This window comes from Crocodylus siamensis, chromosome 4 (genome assembly GCF_052110815.1).
Source record: "Crocodylus siamensis isolate JL-2025a chromosome 4, ASM5211081v1, whole genome shotgun sequence".
NCBI classification, from domain to species: Eukaryota; Metazoa; Chordata; order Crocodylia; family Crocodylidae; genus Crocodylus; species Crocodylus siamensis.
This window is the reverse complement of record NC_143398.1, coordinates 145,484,019-145,508,912: the sequence shown is the minus strand read 5'-3', so window position 1 is coordinate 145,508,912 and position 24,894 is coordinate 145,484,019. Positions and strand designations below refer to the sequence as shown.

General features: G+C 47.8%; 1 long non-coding RNA gene across 1 annotated transcript; it reads left to right on the top strand.

The window, feature by feature from the left end:
* The first annotated feature begins 874 nt into the window (after nt 1–874).
* Nucleotides 875–22,908, top strand: LOC149866704 (uncharacterized). The gene is made up of 3 exons (XR_016441600.1): nt 875–934; nt 18,563–18,619; nt 19,983–22,908. It is a non-coding gene; the product is annotated as an uncharacterized LOC149866704 (long non-coding RNA).
* The last annotated feature ends 1,986 nt before the right edge of the window (nt 22,909–24,894 follow it).

The window sequence follows — 24,894 nt, the reverse complement described above, 5'->3', positions numbered from 1 at the left end:
GCTTATGTTAGGCATCCACTTGAGGATGATGTACATCCTGTAAATTTCAGACCATCATCCTTTCCCTCTTATACATGGAGACTCCTTGATTAGTGTCAGTGGGTACATCTAAACATGCTATAAAGTGACGTGATAAAATCGGGATGCAGTTAGTGCTGGAGTCAGCTACTTCCAGGCACAGCATATTCATATGCGCCCAGGACTGCAGCAGTTTGAGCTGACATGGAGCAGCCCTGGGCTGGCAGCAGGCTCACGAGGTCAGTCTTGGGCTTTGGATGGTGATGTTGAGCAGTAAAGAAGCTGGCCAGGGCACAAGAATGCAAAATCGTGGAGCTGTGTGGCAGGCAGCCCCTGCATTTTAACACTGTTATGCCCTAGCCAGCCCCAATCATCATCTACACGTGTATTTTGGCTCAGTAAATGACTCCTCCATAAGACAGTACTGTCCCCAATGTTTTACTGTGGAGCTAATTAATCAACTTGGCAGTAAAGTGCATGTGTAGATGTACCCACAGTTGCTTTCTTTTATTTCTTGATTAAAGGAAATAAATGCAGGGAGAATAATTGAGATGGCTTAGACAAGATGTTAGGGAAAATAATTTTTTTACTCATTTTTGGGCAAAGCACTTAGACTGAGAAGTAAACGGTCTTCATTTAATTTTTTAATTAAAAATGCTGGTGTATTTAAACTTCATTCTTTTGTAATATTTACTCTGTGAGAGGCTACAAGGAAACAAAAGTGACTTCAATCAGATTTCAGCAGTTGTATAACACATTCCTAAGAACTGATTCTTTTCAGTTTCTTTTCTCATCATTGTCATGTCCACATGAAATTTGACTTCCCAGAGTACTTTCAGTTTCCTTTCACAGCAGTTGAAGATACCACACAGAGCCTAGCAGTATTATCTCAAAGAAATCAAGAGACGAAATCGTGGTAAGTGAACTTTGTATTTAGCTTTGTATTGTTGCCTATGATAATCAGTGCAGTAAAGTATAAAAAGAAATGAGGGAGCATTTAAATGGAAAAAGTGCTGCCAAATAAGTGATACAAAAATCTACAGAGGGACTAAGGAAATCCTAAAACTTTTCGACAAATGAAAAACAAGACTGCAGTTTATCCATATAAAATATGGGGTTTTAAATGTCTGCAGAATTTGAGAGAGATACTTCTACTAAAAATTCAGTAGGTGGTTTGGGCTCTCATGTCAGTGATCACTTAATTATGACTGCAATAAAAGAGCTATGTGGAATTTATTGAGTCATGGTGTAGCATAGTGTGCCATAAGATAAAAACAAAGAGGTTTTTAAATACATTTACTTATACCTTGAGAACAAGTTAGAGAAGCACATAGTTGATCAAATATTGCTACTGGATTTTTCAAGGCTGCTGGATAATTCTGACCATCAATAAGAGGTGGGACAAAACTGGGATCTCAAATCCCCAAATGCTCAAAGTTTGGTGCGATTTATATTCCAACAACAGTCCTTAACCTGCAGCCCACAAAATGGTGGTATGGTTTTACAAGGAATGATAAAACTCAGAGTAAGACCCTGGTATTGTAATACTCACAGACATGGAAAGAATTTCTGGAAGCATGGGCATTCCTGGGTTTCAGGTGCATATGTTCACCTTGGGTCAGCAGATCAAAGAATCCTGGGAGGATGGAAAGATAACCATCAATCAGATGAGAGAGCACTGCAGCCTGAGGCACTGAGAATGGCCCCAGCCTGGCCTCCTAGTAGACCATGTGCGGCTGGGTTGGAACTGTGCTCAGTACCCCAGGCTAGAATGCAGTGAACCCTGCTGGCACAGAGTACGGGTAACAAGGGGAAGAGGATGGGGGGGAGGTGGAAGGGCAGAGCAGAGCTTGGAGGGGAGGCAGGAAGGGGGACCAGAAGCTGCAGGGGAGGGGAGGGGGACAGCAGAAGCTGAGGGAGTGGGGGAGAGGTGGGAGCAAACACTGGAGGGGAGGGGAAAGTGGGGAGCTGAGGTTGGGGGGAGGAGGAAACAGAGGTGGAGGCAAAAGGGGGGGCCATATCTGCAGGGGGGGCAGCCACGGGGCAGAGATGGCAGGGGGCAGGCACAAGTAGAGGGCAAGCTGCTTGACCACCCCACACCACCCGCTCCCCACTCCCTATCCCCCTGCAGTGGTGGTGGTGGGGAATGGATTAAAGATAACCCCCCAATAATTAGATTTTGAGTCCATGTATATGAGCTAATTACTTGGGGGTTGTCTTAAATTGAGGGTCATCTTAGATCTGAGTAAATATGGTCTGAGAAGGAGGTGTGTTAAGAGAGATGTGTAAAAAAGGGGAAGAACAAACACTGAGGGTGGATATAAAAGGAATGAGGATGAAGCCAGAGCCCCTTGGGTGAGAAAATGAAGGAAATATGTAACATATTAGAACAGTTGCCCTACTGGCATTTTTATAATAATGTTATAAAGAGGGATAAAACAAAGAAAGAGGAACACAGGAGTGGAGGGCAGTGAAAACAAATGAATCTTGCATGCATCTGTGTGCATCTGTGTGTGTGTGTATGTGCATCTGTATGCGTCTGTTTCTCTGTGTATGTGTTGGTGTGCACACGTGCCTGTGTGTGCGTGTGTATCTGTTTATTGTAGGGAGAGTGTGTTTGTCTGTTTGTCCATGTGCAGAGAGTGAGCGAGAGTAGAGTGCCCATCTGTGTACGTGCCTGTGTGTGCATGCCTCTGTGTGTGTGTGTGTGTGTGTGTGTATTTGGGCTTAGCAGGGGAGGGCAGGTGGGGATAAGGGAGAAGAGGTGGGCATGTGCACCCCACCCCGAACCTGGCAGCATCCACTCAGCCTTCCCCGTTAGCACCAGGAGGGGAAGGGGACCCTCCTAACCCTGCAGCCTAGCTCCCATTGGGAGAGGCAGCCTCCAATTTTGTATTTGCCCAGGGTCCTAGTACACCTTAATCTGCCTCTGCATCTGTGAGGCATGGGGCATGGTGTAGGGAGGAATGGAGCCATGCAATTAGCCCATAAGACAGAGACTACATGCATGCACCTGGCAGTCATTTGAAAGAATAATTTAGGAAGCCCTGGGCCAGCCTCCCTCATTAAAATAAAAAACATCAAGGCATGGCGGGAAATTAGAAGGGGTTTGCTCAGAAAGTGGGGGCTGCAGGGACTCCAGCAGCTTCATGGCCACTCCTGGAAGGACACCCCCATAATCTGGGCCCGACACCCCCATAATCAGGTGCTGAGCTGGTCTCCTGCATAGTGGAAGAAGAAATTGGGTGTCCAAGAAGAGTGGTTGTTCCTTAAGGAGATGATCCTCCAAGCCCAAAGGGTGGTAATCCCAACATGGATCAAAGGGGGCAAGAGGGTGCAAAAGCCCCCATGGCTCACCAAAAACATCCAGGAATGTCTCCTAACTAAAAAGGAGTCATACACCCAATGGAAGGGAGGGGCCATCACCAGGGAGGACTATACCTCTGTTGCTCGGGGCTGTAGTGGGGTGGTCAGGAAGGCCAAGGTGGAGATGGAACTGGGACTAGCTACCCAGATCAAGGACAACAAGAAGTTCTTTTTTAAATATATAGGGGGTAAAAAGAAGGTACTAGGTAACGTGGGGCCTCTGCAGGACAGGCTAGGAAATCTGGTCGTCACACTAAACAGCAAAGCTAACCTATTTAACAATTTCTTTGCCTCAATTTTTCTGAGCAAGGACCGGGTCATTCTCCCCACCGAGACCCCTGTAGGCCCCAGGGGAAGTGCACCCAGGCCTAGGGTCAGAGAGGACTTAGTCAGGGAACTTCTGGAGGGATTGGACATATTTAAATAAGCAGGTCCTGATGATCTCCACCCCAGAGTACTGAGGGAATTAGTAGAGGTCATTGCAAGACCCCTGGCATGGCTTTACGAGCACTCATGGTGCTCTGGCATTGTGCCAGAGGACTGGAAAAGGGCCAATGTGGTTCTCATTTTCAAAAAAGGGAGGAAGGAGGACCCGAGAAATTATAGGCCTGTTAGTCTTACCTCAGTCCTGGGTAAGCTTTTTAAGAGAATTATCCTGGTTCATGTCCGCAAGGGGCCAGTGGGGGAGATTATGCTTAGGGGCAATCAACATGGGTTCATTAGAGGCAGGTCCTGTCCCACCAACTTGGTGACCTTCTATGACCAGGTCTCAAAATCCTTAGATGCATGTGTCACGGTGGACATAGTCTTTCTGAACCTTAAGAAGGCCTTAAACACCGTCTCTTACCCTATTCTCATTAAAAATCTAAGAGACTGTGGCGTTGATACCTACACAGTCAGATGGATCACTAATTGGCTGAAGGGCCGCACCCAGAGAGTGGTAGTGGACGGGTCTTATTTGACCTGGAGGGATGTGGGCAGTGGGTTCCCCAGAGCTCGGTCCTCGGGCCCGCACTGTTCAACATCTTCATCAGCGACTTGGATGACGGGATAAAAAGCACCCTGTTCAAATTCACAGACAACACTAAGATGTGGGAGGAAGTGGGCACACTAGAAGGAAGGAATAGGCTGCAATTGGACCTAGACAGGTTACAGGGGTGGGCAGATGAGAACAGGATTGGTTCAACACTGACAAGTGTCAAGTGATGCACCTGGGGAGGAAGAGCCAGCAGCATACCTACAGGCTGGGGAACTCCCTTCTCACCAGTGCAGAGGCAGAAAAGGATCTTGAAGTCATCACTGATGCCAAGATGAACATGGGCCAGCCGTGTGGGAATGCAGTCAGGAAGGCCAACCATACCTTGTCATGCATCCACAGATGCATCTCGAACAGGTCCAAGGAGGTGATCCTCCCCCTTTATGCGGCACTGGTCAGGCCACAGCTGGAGTACTGCATCCAGTTCTGGGCGCCGCACTTCAGGAGTGATGTGGACAACATGGAGAGGGTCCAGAGGAGGGCCACTTACATGATCGGGGGCAGCAGGGCAGGCCTTATGAGGAGAGGGTACGGGACCTGAACCTATTCAGCTTCCACAAGAGAAGGCTGAGGGGGGATCTAGTGACCTGTTACAAACTAGTCAGAGGGGACCAGCAGGCATTGGGGGAGTCCCTGTTCCCCCAAGCACTACCAGGAGTGACCAGGAATAATGGTCACAAGCTGGTAGAGGGTAGATTCAAGCTAGACATCAGGAGGCACTACTTCATGGTCAGGGCGGCTAGGATCTGGAACCAACTTCCAAGGGAAGTGGTGCTGACTCCTACCCTGGGGGTCTTTAAAAGGAGGCTGGATGAATACCTCGCTGGGGTCATTTGACCCCAGTACTCTTTCCTGCCATGGCAGGCGGATGGACTTGATGATCTACTCAGGTCCCTTCTGACCCTACCACCTATGAAACTATGAAACCTTGCCACAGCTACTTCTCAGGGAGTGTCCCTACACATGCATTTGATCTTGGAGCAGTTTACTTGTGAGTCAACTACTTGTGAATAAACACTCCTAGGCAGGTGTTGACATGTGCAGGGAAGCTGTTCCTAGCAGCAAACTGCTCCCATGTCCTGGGGTCCTGCAATGGGCTCCTGCCACCACCAGGGGGAGCTGGAAACTCTAGCCACAGCTGTCTACTGACAGAGACCATCTTTAAAAGCCAGCCGACTCCCTCCTCCCTGGCCAGCCACTTCGCTGGTCAGGAGCAGGGTGCACAGCACAGGGACAGCACATGGTAGCTCTTGTGCCCCAGCCTCTGCATCCCCATGCCATGGCTACTCCAGCACTTACCCCTGGCAGGGATGCCCAACTTACTGAACAGTAAACTGTGCTACTTGCTAGTAAATTTGCTATCTGCAAATGCAAGTACCAAATTTATTCATGAATAGTTACTGCCCAGTATCGCATGTGTAGATGCCAGCTGGAAGCAAATTTGCTCTTGGTCAGCCCTGCCATAAGGGGACCAGCTTTGGGCTAGCCCCAGGGCTGGGATCCTCTTCTCCCCAGAGCTGGGCCAGCTCTATGCTTGTCCCAGCCCCAGGCCCTTAAAAGCCTTCAGGGATTCTGAGCCCTGGGGCACATGTGCAGGGAGCCTGGGTCAACTTTTGGCCATTGCTCCCTCTGCACAGGTTGCAGACCTGCTATGCCAGCCTTCCTGCACCCCAGTACCACTCCCTGGCACTCCCTGGTACCCAGGCCTAGCTTCAGCCAGCTCCTGGCCACTAGGACCAGTTCCAGCTGGCTGCAGCCAACCTCCAGTAGCCTGCCTGGACCCTGCAGGAGCTGTGGGGCATAACCCAACCATGTGGCTGCTAGTCCTACACTGTGCCCCTGAGTTGGGCACTGCAGGCAGCTGCTGAGGCCCAACAGCACAGGGACAGCTGTGCAGAAGCCCAGACAGCCAGTGTGGGAGCCCCAATGGCATCATTACCAATGTCACATGTTGCATCCTGTGGCGGAATGCCGGGCTAGTGGTTCCGGCACTGCTTAGGGGAGCCGCGGGCTTTGCGGAGCTGTGCGAGTGCGTGGCTTGTGGGGTGGGATTGGAGGTAGCTTTATAGCCGCCCTTGAGGTTCGCCGAGTTGGCACAAGTAGACGACTTAGAGTAAGTTGTTAATGTTTCTTAATTTATAGGGTGTCCGTTGGTTCACGAGGTTCCAGAGCCAGCCCTTGCTCTCCAACAGTGGAACTAGTCCAAAGCTAGGTGCGGCTGCCAGCTCCGTAGTCCCAGAACTGGTCAACGGCTCATTGATATGGAATGTTAGTAATAAAAGTTATTACAGAGTAGATATAGGATAAAACAAAAAGATTTTATTCACTCACCTGGCCTCACCCTCTTACGAATAAGAGGGGAGGCCAGTTGGAATGAAGCTGCAGTAAATACAAGTATAGCGAGCGTAGATATGCTGTCTAAGCTACGATGAGAGGCAGTCGAAGAGTGGAGTCTCCGATGTTTCTTCAGTTACAGTATGCTGGATGCAAAGGGGGTCTGTTGGTTCACGGGGTTCCAGAGCCAGCCCTTGCGTTCCAACAGTGGAACAAGTCCAAACCTAGGTGCGGCTGCCAGCTCCGTAGTCCCAGAACTGGTCAACAGCTCATGAATGGGATATACAGTACAAAACTGTAACACGGTGAATCGTTGTTAGTTGTTGGATTTTCGAGGCCTTTGTCTTCGCTGGGGTACGCCCAGACGGAGAGGCTGAGAACCGGTCTATAGGGTGATCGGGCCTATAGAGTTTTCCGGTCGTCGTCTCTGCTGTTTTCTGTTTCTTTGCCTCTTTATAGATGTTGGTTGGACTGCCTCTGTGACACTAACTATGATATAAGCTGAGCATACAGGGATAGGATAGTTTCTTTTACATAGTAATTGCTAGGCAGACTTTTTACATAAGTTTCATTTCTGCAAAAATAACACTTCTAGATAAGAAATAAAATCTACAAAATGCGCATGTGTAGCTTAATGTCAACAGAGAAAAATACAAAGTGCTCATTTAGCTTGCTAGTTAAGACTTCAAAGTTACATAAATGTGAGAGTGCTGCGCGGCAGTTATACAGAAGAAAAAAAAAATAAAACAGTTACACATCCTGGGGCCCCAACTGGTCACGGGAGGAGACTGGTGATCTCATGGAACCGTAGAGTGAGGCAGAGGTGCAGAGGCAGTTCACATGGGGCAGGTGCTCCAATGCGCATGTCTCTGAGGCTGTCAGGCTAAATTCAGGAGCACAGGCATGACTGGTTGGCACACCAGTGCGGTATAAAGTTCAAGACCTTGTGAGAACAGTGGGTTGTCATCATGGACCACAACTATTGGTTGGGGAATGCCCGCAATCCATGTCCTTTATGTGACAACTGGATGCTTATTGTGCACTAAACTATGCTACTCCATAGCCAAGTGTCTCATGTAGATGCATCCAGGGTTCACTAAACGTATATTTATATATAACCAGCTGCACAGAGTATGGGACACCTGGCATGAAATTGTCCTCCGTGCATAAAGATGAATATAGAAAATCCAAATGGATTTTTTTACCGTAACAACAAACACAATAACAAAGGGGAGATGCCTTGTTGGACCTGGTGCTGGCCACAGGAGATGACCTGGTGAGGGGGCTGCGGGTGCTCGACCACCTGGGCAACAGTGAACATCACCTGCTGGAATTCACCATCCAGTGCAAGGTGGCAAAGGCCTGCAGCAAGGCAGCAACCCTAGATTTCAGGAGGGCAAACTTTACCGAGCTAAAGAGAATAGTCAGGGATGCACTGAGGTCCCAGAGGGGAGGAGAGCCAGGTGTCCAAGGAGAGTGGTTGCTCCTCAAGGAGACGATCCTCCAAGCCCAAAGAGAGGTAATCCCAATGAGGATCAAAGGGAGCAGGAGGGCACACAAGCCCCCATGGCTCACCAAAAGCATCCAGGAATGTCTCCTGGCTAAAAGGGAGGTGTACACCCAGTGGAAAAGAGGGGACATCACCAGGGATGACGATACTGCAGTTGCTTGGGGATGTAGGGGGGCAGTCAGAAAGGCCAAGGCACAGATGGAACTGGGACTAGCTTCCTGGATTAAGGACAATAATAAGTCCTTCTTTAAATACATAGGGGGTAAAAAGAAGGTTCCGGGTAATGTGGGGCCCCTGCAGGACACATTGGGAAATTTGGTCGTCAGACCAGACGATAAAGCCAACATATTTAATGATTTCTTTGCCTCCATCTACCTAAGCAGGGACTGGAACAGCCACCCCGCCCCAGCTGGGCCCCCTTAGGCCCCAGGGGAGGCGCACCTAGGCCAAGGGTTAGTGAAGAAGTAGTTAGGGAGCTTCTGGAGGGATTGGATGTATTCAAGTCAGCTGGTCTGGATGATCTCCACCCTAGAGTACTAAAGGAATTGGTGGAGGTCATTGCAGGACCCCGGTGCAGCTTTACAAGCACTCGTGGTACTCTGGTATGGTGCCAGAGGACTGGAAAAGGGCCAGTGTGGTTCCCATCTTCAAAAAGGGGAAGAAGGAGGACCCAGGAAACTATAGGCGAATTAGTCTTACTTCGATCCTAGGCAAGCTGTTCGAGAAAATTATGCTGGCACACATCCAGGAGGGGCCAGCAGGGGATTTCATGCTTAGGGGCAACCAACACGGGTTCATCAGTGTCAGGTCCTGTCAGACCAACCTGGTGGCCTTCTATGATCAGATCACCAAATCATTAGATGCAGGGGTAGCAGTGGACATAGTCCTGGATGCATCTCAAGCAGGTCCAAGGAGGTGATCCTCCCCCTCTCTGAGGCACTGGTCAGGCCACAGCTGGAGTACTGCATCCAGTTCTGGGCACTGCACTTCAAGAGGGATGTGAACAACATGGAGAGGGTCCAGAGGAGGGCCACTCGTATGATCAGGGGGCAGCAGGGCAGGCCTTATGAGGAGAGGCTACGAGACCTGAACCTGTTCAGTCTCCGCAAGAGAAGGCTGAGGGGGGATCTAGTGTTTTGTTACAAACTAGTCAGAGGGGACCAGCAGGCATTGGGAAAGTCCCTGTTCCCCCGAGCACTGCCAAGAGTGACCAGCAATAAAGGTTACAAGCTGGCAGAGGGTAGATTTAGGCTAGATATCAGGAGGCACTACTTCACCATCAGGGCGGCTAGGGTCTGGAACCAACTTCCAAGAGAAGTGGTGCTGGCCCCTACCCTTGGGGTCTTTAAGAGGAGGTTGGATGAACACCTTGCTGGGGTCATTTGATCCCAGTACTCTTCCCTGCCATGGCAGGGGTTTGGACTAGATGATCTACTCAGTTCCCTTCTGACCCTAGAAACTATGAAACTATGAAATATACAACAAACAACAAATGAAAACCTTACAACTCCCCATTATAAATCACACTGTATACATCTACACATTGCATGGATCCCTGGTAACATAGTAGTAAATAAGCTCCTTGGTAGCAGATAAGGAAATAAATTACTTGGTAGGAAATAAGCTTCATCCTCCTTGATGCTCCTTGTATTCTGAGTCTGGTGAGCAGCAGATTGAATCCATGTGGCTGAGATAGTGGTGTTGATGTGAAGGCTTCAGTTTCTTTGACAATGGGTGGATGTTCTTGGGAGAAGGACTGCTATCAAGAGATGGGAGACATCGGACGAGAACATAAAACAGCATCTTTGGGCATTTTCTGGCCAACTGAGTAAAGGAGGGCTTTAAACTAGGTTTCATGGGGAGTGGCAATTACAACCTTCCAGCAACAGAGCACACAATCCCAAGGTGAAAAAACTAAAAGAAGCAATTCAATGTGGGAAGGGCTAGAGAGCTACAGGACAGCAACAAGTGGAGCAAAAGAGAAGTGAGAAGATCTAAATGCAGTAGGAGGGGGTTTACAGATGCAATCTCCACCCAGCTCAGCCAGCTGAGGACCTTTGGCATTTCCTTGTACCCAGGAAAAATGGGAAACCATACCGTGTTCTGAAAATAGGCTTAAGTACAGATTCTTATCTGGCTATTTATATTCACATCACCTATTGCAGTGGTCTCCAACCTTCTTTAAGTAGGAGATCACCTTTGGCATTTAAAAGCAACCCAAGTTTTACTATGCGTCGCCAGCCCTCCCCACCCACACAGCAGGAAAGCGGGTGCAGATCGAGGCAGAGGGAGGTTAAACATTATTTGGGGGAGCACCTCCCCAGCAGGTAAGTCTCACCCAGCCAGGGCCCCACTCAACTTACCCCTGCTTCTGCTTCTGCAGCACGGTCCCTCACTGTGGGGGCCTCAATCTAAACCCTGCTCCTTCCCTCTCCCATGGACTGATCTGCTGGGCTTGGATGTGTGCACACATGCATGCGGGCACTCAGCCCTCCACCCCAGCCTTGGATCAACTCCAAGAGGCTCTGAGATCTACTGCAAGGGGCTCCGAGATCTACCAGTGGATTGAGTTCCTCTGGTTGATGACCACTGTCCTATTGGATGAAGACCTCTTCCCAGAATCTCAGTGTAGGTTTAGGGCATCAAGAAGCACAGCTGACATGATCTTCACTGGTCACCAGCTGCTGGAAAAATGCTGGGAACAGCATAAGCCTCTTCACAGTCTTTGACCTCATGAAAGCCTTCGATTCTGGCAACTGAAAAGTGCTGTGAAGGATCCTTTTGAAGTATGGATGCCCACCGACATTTGTCACCATTCTTTGCCTGCTCCATGATGGTATGCAAGCAGTGGTTCTCAGTAATGGATCTATCACAGACTCTTTTGAGGCTAAGACATGAGTTGAGCAAGGCTGTGTCATGTCTCCAATACTTCTCGATATTCCTTAGCTTTCAGACTACCGAATGGATGGTAAACTGTTATAATCTCAGCTGTCTCTGTGCCAAAACCAAGACCACTCCGACCTCAATCATTGAGTTTCAGTACACTGATGATGCTGTAATGTGTGCTCACTCGGAAGCAGACCTTCATGTAATTCCTGACATCTTTACTGAGGCGGACAAGAAAATGGGGGCGATGCTTAACATTCAGAAGATTAAGGTCCTCCATCAACAAGCTCTTAATGAGCAGTCCCTAGCTCTGGAAATTCAAATTTATGGTGAGACTCTGAAGAACGTTAAGTATGTCCCATACTTCAGAAGCCATCTCTTGTAGGATGACATTGATGAAGAAATCCAGCATTGCCTCAAAAGTGCAACTGCAGCCTTCAGATACCTAAGGCAATGGTGTCCAGAGATCATGACAGCAGATCCAAAACTAAGCTCATGGTTTATGAAGCAGTCATGATCACCACCTTCCTGTATGGAGCTGAGATGTGGACAACATACAGGCGACACCTCAAGTCTCTGGAGAAGTACCATCGGTGCTGCCTGTGAAAGATCCTTTGAATCCAGTGGGAAGACAGGCACATTAACATTAGTATTCTTTCACAAGTCAACCCCATGAGCATTGAGACTTCAACTTTGCTGGGCCAGCCATGTCATCTGGATGTCTGACTCCAGACTCTCGAAGCAAGTCTTATTCTCCAAGCTCAGCTAAGGTGTATGCTCAAGAGGAGGGTAGAGAAAGTGTTTCAATCACATCCTCAAGGCTAATTTGAAAAAATGCAACACTGACATAACTTATGGGAGACTATTACCCAGCACCACCCCAAATGGAGGAAGAGTCTGTTGCAAGGATCTCAGTACTTTGAAACCTTATGATGACAACAAAAGCTGGAAAAGCAAGAGTAGCAGAAACAGCATATTGCAGACTGAATCAAGAATTCAGTCACCCACTAGAGGTGCACAGATATTTCAGTGGCATATTGAATTGGCACTGATAAAAGGAAAATTAACATTATCGGCAATTGTTTTTTTTGGTTGGTGTAGCTGATAATGTCATTGATAAATGCCATGTGCATGTGCATGTGCATGGCCAGGAATGAACGCTGGCAGCTTGGAGAGCAGCATCTGGCTGGTAAGTCTGTGGGGGAGGAAGAAGCATGGGGGAGAAAAGGCGTGGAGGGGGGCAGATCGAGGACCCCATGGTGAGGGAGGGAGGGAATACAGCAGGGGCAGGTGCTGGCCAGCTAGAGTGGTGAATGAGATCCCAGGAGTGGGATGGAGGCACAGGCGATTTGTCTGGGAGGCATGGGAGGGTGGGGAAGGTGGCAGTGGGAGCATTGGGAGGGGTGGCTATGGGGTGGACTATAGCCACCCAAAAATTTCTCATAACCACCCTTCCTAGTGCTGTCACTGCCTGTCCTGCCCCCTCTCACCCCAAGCACAGCTCTGGCCCAGCCTCCCAGCCAGGAAAAGCCTGGTGCAACCCCTGGCCCTGAGCCTGCAGCCTTTCCTCATTCCACCCACAAATTCGGGGAGGCACATGCCTCCCATGTCTCCTCTGGGGGTGCATGCAGCAGATCAAGGGAAGTGACTCTTCTCTATTCGGCACTGGTGAGGCCACATCTGGAGTATTGGGTCCAGTTCTGGGTCTCCCACTGCAGCAGGGATGCGGACAAATTGGAGAGAGTCCAGCAAAGGGCAATGAAAATAGTTCGGGGGTTGTGGCACATGACTTGTGAGGAGAGGCTGAGGGAACTGGGCTTACTTAGTTAGTAGAAGAGAAGACTTAGATTTAATAGCAGCCTTCAACTACCTGAAGGGAGGTTCCAGAGAGGATGTAGCTAGCTTGTTCTCGGTGGTGGCAGATAACAGAACAGGGAGCAATGCTCTCAAGTTGCAGGAAGGGAAATTTAGGTTAGATATTAGGAGGAACTTTCTCACTAGAAGGGTAGTAAAGCACTGGAACATGTTACCCAGAGAGGTTGTAGAATCTCCACCCTTGGAGGATTTTAAGACCCAGCTTGGCTTGATTGATTTAGTTGGTCTTGCTTTGAGGAGGGGGTTAGATTGGATCATTAGTCTCCAACCTTCTTATGCTAAAGATCACTTTTTGGAACTGAAGGCCATCCCAGGATCTACTGTGCCCCCCGCCTCCACCTGCCCACCCCGATCCCATTCCCTTCCCTGCCCCCTGTTCCGATTTCTGTGCCATAGTTGCACTGAGCTGTGCTCGCCCAGCAGCCAGAAGAATGTGGTGTTGGGCTCCAGCCCAGCTGGGTCTGGAAGTCTCTGTGATCCAGGGGCATGTGGGAGGCTCCTGCTGGTGGGCACGTCCTGGTGGAGGTCCCATGTGCTTGGGATGAGGCGGCTGCTGCTGCAGGCTGACTGCTGTGCCCCGAGCACAGGTTGGGGTGCATGGGCCCCCAATGCCTCCACTGGGCTGTGCAGTGGTAGGACCCTCCACCCACATGCCCCTGGACAACCAGATCTTCCCAGACCTGGCTGGGCCAGGGCCACCCCTACGAGTCCTCACTGCTGAACTGAGCTGTGCCTGCATGTGGGCAGCTGCAGCGGGACTTGAGGCACAGCGGCAGCAGCCTCTGCTGCCTCTGCTCCTGTAGAGATGCAGAGGGAGCCCCCCACACCCCTAGACAAGCCCCCCCTGAGCTCTAATCCTCCCACCACCTGGCTGGGCTGGGGTCCCACTTACCTTCTCTTGCTCCTGGCTGGGGCACACAGTCAGCCACTCACCACAGGGGTCTTAATCTGGCCCCTGCCCCTTCCCTACAGATTGATCTGCTGGGGCTGGGGTAGCATGTGTGCATATGCACGCATGCCCAGATGCCACCCCCCCACCAGTCTAGGATCTACCAAAAGAGGCCTAACCTGTAGGTCAGGATCTCTGGGTTGGTAACTACTGGATTAGATTACTTTCTGTTGTCCCTTCCAACCCTAATTTTTATGTTTCAATGATTTTATAATAGTTCAGAATAAATCTACTACTTCAAAATGACTACACCGAGACTAAAAACACTAGTAAGTAGGTTGACTAGATTTCATAGGACTAGAATTTATACATACAAAAAGAGTAGAATTATTTCAGAACAAAAGTAGACATACTTGCTGGTGCTTTAATCCACAGCAAAGGGTAAAAATCACAGGCTACATGCTAACTGCCTTGGGAAGAGAAGCCTGTCTTGAATACTAATTGGGCAGAGGGATACATCACACCTGCATATTATGTATCGATGTATTGAAATGTCACTCAGACAGGATTCAGGGAATCTGCAAAACTTACCTACAGCTTACACAATTTGCTGTTAAGCACTGTGTTCAGAATAGCTGAGCAAGAAACAAAGATTCCTGGATTTCTCACCTTTCTCTCCAGCTTCTGATCTCAGTGCAGCATCTCAGGGAAGATAGCTAAGAGCAAAAGAGTCAGTGAGAAGGAAGAAGCAGTAAACACTGGTTGGGCCATCTGCTTCCTGACAGCCCATTCCCTCATTCACCATGGACTGCAGGTGCCCATAGGGCACAAAACGACGTACATGCCTCAAGGCCTGCACCATCAGAACAATATCAAGCAGCTCAACCCGTCAATTGTTCTAGCTTTCTCAGTTGCACCAAAAAATGGAAGTGAGGGGAATGACTGAGGTCTCGGAAAGCTGGTGAAATGTGTTGGAGAAACTAGAAAGCAATCCAGAGGAGGACTTTTGGATCTTTAGTATTAGGCACTGCAGTTCCTAGTTGCATTGCCCCTTGGTTACCTTGTCCTTGTTACATACTTAGGTGGTCTATAACAATTGTCAGGGACTCGAACCCCAACTTCCCAGGTCCGTTGTCTGACTGCAAGAGACAGGCAACACCAGCAAGGTCTTATCTCAAGCTCTTTATTAAAGCGTGCACACAACAACAAAGAGTAGCCCATCTCCTCCAAGAACAGCCCCCCTTGATAACAAGTAAGTGAGTTTATATAGACAGTTTTGCGTCACAGATTCTACACCTAATTGACTCAACCTCCATGGTTAGTTAGAAACTTCTAGTGCGCATGACAAGATACGCGCACAGGTGGGAATTTTCCACTGTGAAAGAAAACAAGATATCAGGTCAGTGTGAGAAAACGCCTAATTAGTTCAAACAGGCTTATGGCTACATGCTTATTTTGATATGCTAAGTAATAGGGAGGAGGACTGCATCCTTAGTTGTTTCAGCTGTGTCTTTGAAGCACTGAGTCTGCTTTGTAGTTAACTTCTATACTATTATCTATGGTGTTGTTAGTTAATTTCTACAGCTACACAATAAGAGGCTTTGAGCAGTTCTTACATATAAGCATCTTCCTTATCATCAAACATGCAACTTTCTTTTCAGCACTGTTACTTATGCTAGTGGGTTCAAGGTAGGTTCAGTTTGTACCATCCCTGTTTATCAGTTCACATTCCAATTGTCATACTGCATACAGAGAGCTCATGATTATCCTGTTTGTAGCCTCTCAGCAGTATTTTTCTTTGTGGGCTTTTGGGCCTGCTCTCAAACATCCTATATATCACAATGAATGAGGAATTTGGCACCTATGAAAGGTGTTCCAAAAGCCCACACTCTAAACAGGGAGCTGCCTAGAGCTGGCCAGTAGGAAGCACTAATCATAGGGTTGCATCTGAACTCCCAGCCCTTTTCTGGATCTTCGGTGTGTGAACCAGGACTGTAGGGAAGGCTCACTTGGGATCCAGCACTCCGAAGATAGGAAGTCATAAGTGTTCTTTGAAAAGAATGATTAGGAAAATTGTTTAGATTATTGTTTGACGTACAGAGTTGGTCTGAATTAGCAAAAGCTCACTTCTTCACACACACATCTACTTTAATAACTATGGGCCTTTTTGCACATTGTACTTTGAGCCCCACAAATTATGGTCAGCTTCATGTTAGCTTGGAGTGTAGAGCAATCACACCTTTAGTTTAGAAACCCTCTCCGACTTTCCTCTGCCAGCACTCCTGGGACTTGCCACTAGAGGCCTGGTGAGCAGGGAGGTTCCAACCAGCCCTACTTCTCTATGATTCTGTATACTTCTAAGGCTGCAGCTTGCTCTTTACCTTTCCTGCTAGGCCAAGATCTCCAGCCCCACAGCTCCAGCCCTGCTTGTTGCACCTGATCCACATGCAGCGTGCCTTGGGCACAGGACAGTACTAGGAGATGTAGGTGGAAAGTTTCAAGGTTGTCTTGCTTCTGTCAGCTAGCATGAATCTGCATGGGTGACTGGTGCCTCCTGAGACTGGGGGGGCACAGTTTGTGGGTGGCAGTGTCGGTGGTGGCAGTGGTTGGGTGGCGAGTGGCGACTGCCTGCAGAAGCTGGTGACGGTGTTGGCCATGTTGGGGGTGGAGGGCGGTAAGCGGTGACCGCCCACAGAAGCTGACGGTGGCAGCGGCAGGGTGGCGAGTGGTGACTGCCCACAGAAACCGGTGGTAGCCAACCTCAGGGGGACACGTGTCCCCCTGTGCCCCCCCTTCATAGTTTCATAGTTTCTACGGTCAGAAGAGACCTGAGTAGATCATCTAGTCCAACCCCCTGCCATGGCAGGAAAGAGTACTGGGGTCAAACGACCCTGGCAAGGTGTACCTCTAGCCTCCTCTTAAAACCCCCCAGGGTAGGAGCCTGCACTACTTCTCTTGGAAGTTGGTTCCAGACCCTAGCCGCCCTGACCATGAAGTAGCGCCTCCTGATATCTAACCTAAACCTACCCTCTGCCAGCTTGTGACCATTATTTCTGGTCACTCCAGGCGGTGCTCGGGGGAACAGTGACTTGCCCAATGCCTGATGATCCCCCCTGACTAGTTTATAACAGGCCACGAGATCCCGCCCCCCAGCCTTCTCTTTTGGAGGCTTTTATTTATTTATTTATTTATTTTGCATTTGCTTGGAACAAAGTTCTCTACTGTTTTATTATACACCAGGCCATCACAGTGTTATGATCAGGTTCTTGCTGATTTGGGAAAAAAAACCCCAAACAAACAAACAAAACCCAATTTTCAGGTCAAAAAAGCAACCCAAAATCCACACTCCTCTGTGATCAAAATGAAACAACAGCAATACATAGATATATGTATGGTATGGTAGTGTATGGTATATGTATGGTAGTGATCCCTGGCTACGATGACCAGTTGCCTATGTGGATCTGGACCCCATCCCCATCCTCTCTCTCTCTCTCTCACACACTATCTCCAGGGGTGAAAAGAGGCTGTGAAAGGCATTTTCCTTCTCTTAGCATATCATAGTTCAGGGGGCATGTGGGGGTTTCCTGAGCCCAGCTCACTACAATGAATCTTCAGTGCTGCCTACTTTGACCAGATGCCTCAGCCTCCTGGCCAGGCTGGATATTCCTGATGCTCACCAAGGCTGCTGGCTGAGAGGGGAAACTTGAGCAAAAATAGCCCTCTGCTCCATCCCTGATTGGAGCAGGTGGCACACGGCAGCGTGCGGGGGACAGAGTGGGCTTGGAAAGAGTTTGGAGAGGTTGGACTGGCAGTCGCTGGGTGTATGTGTGTGGCTCAGATGAGCTCTCATTAAAACCTCTGGGCGGCATGGCTCAGTTTCCAACTAGGAGAGGTCTGGCTCAGCACTGAGGGAAGGGAGGAAGAGGTAGGGATGTGGAGCACGTGGGGCAAATAGGAACTTTTAAGGGAGCCAGGGATGGCAGAAAGTCTGGCAGGAAAAATGTGAGGCACTGTAGTCACATTTTGCTTGGTGGTGAGAGGAACCCACAAGGATGAAGGTGGTGGAGGGGGAAGAGAGGGAGAGAGAGAAGGGATCAGCTCTGCCACACACTGCCCATGTGGTGTTGGGCTGATTTGGAGGTGGGAGAAGGGTGATGCAGAGGCCACACTGAACAGGTGTGTGCAGGAGGACCACTGCATCCTGGGATACTGGAGGACTTCAACTTGGGTGGCACATCTGTTGGGAATGGCTACACATTAACATGTGGATCAGAGAGAATCCTGCCCTGGAGTGATGTATCTTTGACCCGCATAATGAGAGCTTTAAGTCATTTAAAAGTGATAATGCCAAACAATCCAGAGGTTAAGAGCTCCAGGAGCTGCTTAAAAGTAACATGTGACAAGGCCCTAAGAGTGAGGGAGACAAACTTCTGGTAATTTCTCCCCCCACTTTCCCCCTTTCCAAAAGATAAGGCTAGAAGTACCCTGTGATATAAGTGTTAGACAGAGGAGATACAGAGAGATCTTTATTCAGTTTCTCAATTAGAATGGAGAAGAAAAAACCCTTAAGTCTTGCTCTGATTAGTAGACTGTACTGCCTCTTGAATACCACACTACTGTCCAGTGACATTTTTTTCCCTTTTTGCAGACTGGCTTTATTCCTTTGTTGGTAATCCAGGAAGAAACAAGTTTTGGTAAAAAATGGGTAAGTATAAACAATGGGAAGACTCATTGTAAAAAAGACATATGGGCTGAAGTTACCAAAGGAGGATATTCTTGCTTAGTCAGCCACAGGAAGTATTAGGAATCTCACTGGAGAGAGCCTGCTATCTTGCAAGAGTCTTTCTGGGTGCATCAACACAAGATGCTGACTGCATAGTAGCTGAAAAATACTGCGCAGTAGCACATCACAGCAAGGATACTGCCAGTACACTACCATGCAGATCTTGTTCTGTAGTGTCACCTAAAAGACATTCGCCAGCACTACTGTGCAATAACTCTTGTTATTGTGCATTTATTTAGTACTTGCCAATACAAGTACTAAATAAATGCACAGTAATGACTGGACAGTAACATCTTGTGTAGATGCACCCCATGTGTCAGATAAAGGTCAGATAAGCTGTGGATGAAAGCTTCTGTATACTTTTCCATCTCACTTCTTTTGGATTGTTGTCTGAAGCACACTGAATGATTGTAAATGAATAAGAGAGAGTCAAAGTCGGAGAAACCCAGAAATCTAGTACATTATGAAAGCTTCAGACCATGAAAAATGGGAGTTATGAAACCTGATGGTATCAAGCAAATGTAGGGGGTTGTACAAACACAAGAGGGGCAAAGAGTCAGAAAGGGTGAATTCATGCTCAAGAGAGAAGATCCACATCTTGTAGTAGTGTCCCTTTCATTTAAGTAGCCCTGATAAAAAAGTTCTATTGAATTTAATAGAAAAGATGTCTTAGGCTCTATAGAAATTACTCAAAAATCCTACAATCTTATAAGGAATAAAAGTATAAGAAAGACTTTTTGCACAATCTACAGAATTTCACAACTGCAATATAATGCTATATGATAACACTCAAAAACTATTGAAAGGGATAAGGGGACAAACAGAGCCCATGAAATTAGGTATTAGGTGTTAATGAGAATTCACTGTTCCTGAAAAGAGAAAAGGGACACTGCAGTAAGGGAGGAAGGGAACAAGGGTATGCACGTACAGTCCCTTCCATGTGGAAGGAAAAGGGAGGACCTTGGCACAGGGAAAGAAAAGGCCATGCAGAGACTGCATGCGAAAAGGAGGTGAACACAGACTCTGCTGTGGGGAATGGCAGGAATGGAGGGCACAAAGGAAGGGAGGGTAAGGCCACTCAGAACTGCAGACTCACTTGGGATCCAGGTGGATGAAAAATGCCGTATCCTACTATATAAGATGCAACAAATGTGGCCTGCACAGAAAGTATGTGACCACAACCCCTCAGTGGACAGTTCAAAGATAAAAGGGTTTCACTATATCAGTGTTTTGGAGCTTCATGTGCTTGCAGCATTTATGTCTTTCTTGTTTTGTTTTTATTTAGAGGATGAACATTCCACCCTCATCATTTACGTGACCAACCAGGATTGGGATAATATTAGTGTCACAGTTAGTGCAAGGCCACTGTTCAAGCTGCTGGATGGAAACATGGTCTTCTTCTGGTTCAAATGGCTGTCATCCTTGATCACAACAGGGGTTCGCCCAGGGCAAACAAAGAAAGTTAATACAGTGACCAGCTGGAACTTTTTTACTCACCGTTTAGGCAAGCGTGGATGGCGGCTTTATTCTATCCAGGTATCGAAAAATAATGGTGAGACTGCAGAGTGTCTGACACCTCTTCATTGTACCTGGATTGTGACTAAAGATGGGATCTTCCAAGAAGAGGACCCTGAAAACCGCTGCAAATTTAAAGGAGACCATGACAGGGCTCGCCTACCTGTCTAGGGCAGTTTACCCTGATTCACTTGCCATACCTTGTTGTAGTAAAAATATCAGTGCAAAAATACAGGAGGCTGCCCAATTAATGATCTGATGCCTAGGGCATTATACACAGCTCTGACCTTCCCTTACCATGTTCCATGCTTTGCACATGGCATCCAAATCAATATGGTATTACTCCCCTAGCTCCATTGCTGGGCCACAGTTGGCCTCTGGCCCAAACTTGGCCTCAGGCACCCAAAGACTTACCTTGGCCACAGGCCCTCTCACCAGGGCCTCAACTTTTACCTGCTTTGCTAGGGCCTCGACTCACACATGCATTCTGGGCTCAGTGCCTCTCCACAGGCTTATATTACTGTGGACCCTCTTATATCACTGTGGCCCCCACTCCACAGACCCCTTACTGTGGTCACTACTCCATCCCCTTTTTGGGGCTACGGGGCATTTCACCCCATGGGCCTCAGGTGTCTGTAGATGTGCCTGGACCCCACTATTGGCCTACAGCCCACTCAGGCCTCAGGCATTTACAGACATACCTGGACCTCCCTAGGCCTCCCTCTGATTAGACATTGGGTGTCAGGCCCTCCTGGCCTCCATGTTGTTGCTCAAGCCTCACTCTCAGGCCTTAGGACTCTGTGTTGTTGTCTGAGCCTGCTGCTTTTTTGTCAGGGTGTGCTCCCTTAGCCTTTCCCCTCCATGTGGTTACCCACAAGGCAGTGGAGGTCAAGGATTTATGGCACCTTATACTCGCTGTTCACTAGGGAGGCACTGGTGGGGCATTTCCTGAGGGCTGCCCTGCCACCAGCAGCCCCACCACACCATGCTTCCCAACAGAGTATAGCTTTAGGTCGTTCCCCAGGACCAATGCAAGCCTACCTGCCCTGGTCTTTCTTTGCCCCTACAGGCTCCTGGGTGTTCTTCCTGAGCTACGCACTCTGGGACTGTATTGCAGCCTCCCTCTACTGGCCTAGTCTCAGTCACTGGCCCAACTTACTCTGACCCCCTTATCTGATGCCTCCCATCCAGAGGCTGTATTTCAGCCTCCTTCATAGTACCCCACATGCTGGCTAACCCCTACTCTCTTTTGGCTGTGATGTCCCCCCCTTGAGGGGATCTTCAGTGTCTTCTAGGCTCTGACCCCACCTCCAGGCCAGTTGGGGTGCCAGATGACTCTCTGCAGCCCTGGCCTGACCCTTGTGGTAGGCTCAATTGCCCTTTGGCCTTTCAGCCCTGGCCCCTTTACAATGACCAGTCAAGGGGTCAGAAAGTCAGCCTGGCAGCTGTCTTTCCTACTCCAGAGGGGTCCCTCCTAGGCCCCAACATAAAGCAGTCACCCCAGGCTGGGCTGGCTTAGAGCCCCAGAGATTTTCATGAGGCCCATTATTCAGCAGGGCTTATCTGAGCCCCTGGCTTCACCACCCCCCCCGTTCTAATCAGGGGCTTGATTAGCCCCTGTCTAGGCCCACCACTCTCAGCCCCTTCCCTAGGCTGACCTAGCTTTGCTTAGGCACAACCATCTCTTTAGGTCTTGGGACCCCACTGGGTCCCTAGGAACATCTTTCATCCCCACAGCTCCTTCTCTGCACCTCCAGATTATTATATGAGCAGCAGCTTCAGCTGGGTGATGTTCTTGCTCCAGCTCCTTGCAGCAACTGTTAGCTTTGCCTCTCAGGGCCTACTTTTATGCTGAGTCTCTGCAGCCCAGCTCCAATCAGATGGCCAGCTGGCTGTCCTATGACTGCCTGATTGGCTCTGCATTCACCTGCAGGCTGCCTGACAGCCTGCTCAGGCCCTTAAAGTGGCAGACACCAAAGGTTCACTGCCCCCCAACTCCCTCTTTAAAATGCACCCCAATGGTGCTCCTCCACACAGACATATCTTAAAAGTTAGAGATGGAAAAGCTGTATTAGGTCTCACCTTGAATTAGTTCAACACAAAAACTATAACAGAAAAATGAATATAGATATTTTACATACAACTGTTTATACCTTTCCAGTTGTCCCTCCTCATGATAGTTACACTTGGAAACAGTTATAAAACCTCCAAAAACTTACCACTACCACCAAAACCAGAATCTGTCATTTATAACATGCCTTTCTGAAAACATGAACAGATACTGAAATACAGAGAGCTATGTATGTGTCAAACTGAAACTACTCTATATAGAATTTTTAACTCTGTAGTTAACTAAGCTACAGTGCAAACTCCTTATATACCAATAGATAGATAGATAGATAGATAGATAGATAGATAGCCATTCTTTTGGTCACATCTATTAGAAATATTGTCATTAGTGGCACTTTTTGCCTTTCTGCTATTTCTCTGACCTGTGTAGTTCACTAATAGAAGTAACATGGGAAAAAAATGTACACCAAAGAACTGAACAGACATTTCTGAATATCCCAAAAAAGCAGTAAGGAGCACTTCTTTTTTTTGCATAGTCATGTTTAGATTAGAACTGCACTTAACTTTAACTGTTTTACTGATAGATCCTTAATTTTGTGGAATATCTGTTAGAAACAAACAAAATTTTGGACACTACACTACTAACTTCTGGTTTATTTTATTTTATCTTGCTAAATAGAATAAAAATATTTGGCCAAATTATTTTATGTCTTAGTTTTTCCATTGTGTTCAGTAGCACTGGAATTTTTTAACACAGGTAAAATAATATTTTGGGGGACATAGTAAGAAATCTAGAAAATTTTTATAGAATTAATTATTGTATTAGAATATTGCTTTCTGTTATGGCTGTTTTATGAGATTTTTCAGAGCCAAGATACTAACCATGTTTTTCAAACTAGATTAACAAACATAATTTAATTTTTTTTATATTCTATATTGTCAATTGCTGTTAAAAATAGCAAAAGTATATAAAAAGATATATAGTTTCATAGTTTCATAGTAGCTAGAGTCAGAAGGGACCTAGGTAGATCATCTAGTCCGACCCCCTGCCTTGGCAGGAAAGAGCACCGGGGTCAGATGACCCCGGCAAGGTGCTCATCTAACTTCCTTTTAAAAATCCCCAGGCTAGGAGCCTGCACCACTTCCCCTGGAAGCCGGTTCCAGGCCCTAGCCGCCCTGACTGTGAAGTAGCGCCTCCTAATATCTAATCTAAACTTACCCTCCGCCAGCTTGTGACTGTTATTCCTGGTCACTCCTGGCAGCGCACGGGGGAACAGGGACTCCCCCAATACCTGCTGAACCCCCTGACCAGTTTGTAGCAGGCCACAAGGTCCCCCCTTAACCTTCTCTTGTGGAGGCTAAACAGGTTCAGGTCCCGTAGCCTCTCCTCATAAGGCCTGCCCTGCTGACCCCTGATCATATGAGTGGCCCTCCTCTGGACTCTCTCTTGGCTTATTTTCTGTTGTTATGTAATCCAATCAGCCCTAAGAAAAAGGGTCATAAAATTAATTTTGTACTTGTGTTAGAAATATTATTAGAAATGTATAATGAATAGAGTGTTGTTAGAACTGCACAGTTTGCATCTCGTACCTGATAAGAAGCAACACCACCAAGGACATTCCCCCGCCTCTTGGCCAATTTACTATCTTTTTCTTATACTAAATCACACACTCCCCCAGCCTCCCTCTAGCCTTTTCTCATGCAGATTACAGAAGCTGGAATTCAACTGACTGTGTCCTTGAAAGCGGGGGGGATTTCAACTCTTGGTGACCTAGAGAGCTTTCTGAGCGTGCATAATTAGCTGATGCATATATGTCTATCTGCCCCGCATACTTAAGTAGTTAATTATAATGCACATGCAACGGATGACGTGACGTAATCACATGTATGTTTGTATGAACCGGAAATGAGTTGTAAGAGTTCCTGTTTCTGCACACGTGCCCAGGAAGAAAGAGATAAAAGCCAGCTAAGAGTTTTCCTTGGCAGCAGAGTAATCTGAGATTTTCTGTCTCTGCTCTGACCCTATTTGCAAATACACCTTTTGTTCTGCTAATAGTGTGTGTCTGAGAGTTCTTCGCCTCCCGAGAAACGAACCGCAACATTTTGCAACACTTGAAAGGTTTGTTTGTCAAAGCCTGAGATCAGCTTAAAATATATTTGCATTAGGATACTTGGGGTGGCATTTTATTTCTTTTCTGGTAATCTAAGTGCCAGGTTCTGGTTGTTTATATGGGATTTTTAGTCATCTAAGTTCCAAAAATGCCACGTACACACAGGCAGGAATTCAGTTCCTGAATACTTAAGCCTCTCCATATAGACAATTAAGTGTGTACATAGACTGACTGAGCATAGGAAAGTGGAGTTGCAAACAATTTCATGAGGTCATCCAGTCTAGCCCCCTGCTCAACACACCCAGTCAAGTATCTGCCTAACCCACTTTTGAAAGTTTCCTGGGATGGAAAGGCCACAGCCTCTCTAGGTACCTTGTTCCAATGCTTAACGTCAGTCCCCTCACTTAGTAGAAGAGAGCTCAAATTACTATGCCAAAGACCAAACAAGTCTGCTTAAAGATTTAAATGGAAATGTCGTTACTGATAAACAAAAGCAACTTG